This window comes from Octodon degus, unplaced genomic scaffold (genome assembly GCF_000260255.1).
Source record: "Octodon degus isolate 3935 unplaced genomic scaffold, OctDeg1.0 scaffold00096, whole genome shotgun sequence".
Lineage (NCBI taxonomy): Eukaryota > Metazoa > Chordata > Mammalia > Rodentia > Octodontidae > Octodon > Octodon degus.
Window position 1 is genome coordinate 5,894,813 of NW_004524672.1, and position 1,229 is coordinate 5,896,041.

The window sequence follows — 1,229 nt, forward strand, 5'->3', positions numbered from 1 at the left end:
GATAGCTCAGCAACATTAGCACCTGCCTGGCAAGCACAAGGTCTTGAGTTCAATCCCCCCCCATGTACCCCCACATGCAAAGAAAAAACACCAAACAGGGACAATTAAAATGTGCCATCTTTTATTTTGTATTTTAGGGAAGAGATATCTACAGGGTGTTCAGGGTGTCACTACTAGATCGGACTCAGTGATCAGCCTGTTTATAACCTCCCAAGAGCTGGGATTGCAGGTGTGCGCCCCCACTTGCCGTCTCAACGCAGCCCTGGAGCAGGAGCGGGAGCTGGCTCGGCAGACCTAGGGATCGAACCCTGGCCCCTGCGCCTGCTTTGGTCACATAAAGAAACACTGGGAAGGAAGAGAAACTCAAAACTAATTAAGGTGCTCACCTGGTGAGGAGACCATAGCCAGCGCCCTTTGTGTCCAGGTGTTTGTTGTACTTCTTGTCTTGAGACACCAATGTGCTAGGACTGGAGCAGCCACCGTACTTTCTTAGCACTCTTTCGATCTTGGGGGACTATTTTACGTTATCCAAACACGCAATAGTTTTTCCAGGCAGCTTAATCACACTGCCCTGATCGTTTGAGTAGCCAATGTCTGCACTTAGCCTCATGAAAATGATGGTGAAAGTCCCAGCCAGAACTGTGCAAAGAAGCACGCTAATGCGCTGATGGATCGGCGTCATGGAGCAAGTGTCCCTGAGCGCCAACGAGGGCGTTGCCCAGTCTCCATTCTGACCCCTCAGCTTCCGTCCAGATGTCTCTAGCAGCTGCACAGTAAGGTCCCCAGCATCCAGACGTTGTCACCCGCACACATGCCTCGAGTGTGTCCAGGAGCAGAGACGGGGGCCAGCGAGGTGGGGAGCAGGCTCACCTGCACGCAGTGCTTTGAACGCGCAGTCGAGTTCTGCTTCCTGCCTTCCTGAGGAAAGAAAGTTATGTAATTCACGTGTTTGAAAATGTAAGTACAATCTCAGGCTTTTCAGTCTTTCGAATCCCCTGCACGGTGGCGGCAGATCAAGCCTTGGCACTGCGTATGTTCTGGGTGCAGCTGTTGGGAGGTCGGGCATTGATGCCAACGCACTGGCCGGATGATGCCATCCTAGGGAACACCGCCCGGGGGCCCAAAACCGTGCCCTGGGCACTCACTTTCCAGTGTGCCAGCCTGAGGATCTATTGGGACCCCTTGTTGCAGGCAGCCTGAGTTAGATAGAAATATTGTAGGTAGTTAGA

General features: G+C 52.6%; 1 long non-coding RNA gene across 1 annotated transcript in view; it reads left to right on the forward strand.

Annotated features, from left to right (window-relative positions):
- The first annotated feature begins 330 nt into the window (after positions 1-330).
- Positions 331-1,229, forward strand: part of LOC111818586 — a 3,464-nt gene continuing 2,565 nt past the window's right edge. Inside the window, exon 1 of the long non-coding RNA XR_002822542.1 lies at positions 331-773. This is a non-coding gene — a long non-coding RNA (uncharacterized LOC111818586). The remainder of the gene's footprint in view (positions 774-1,229) is intronic.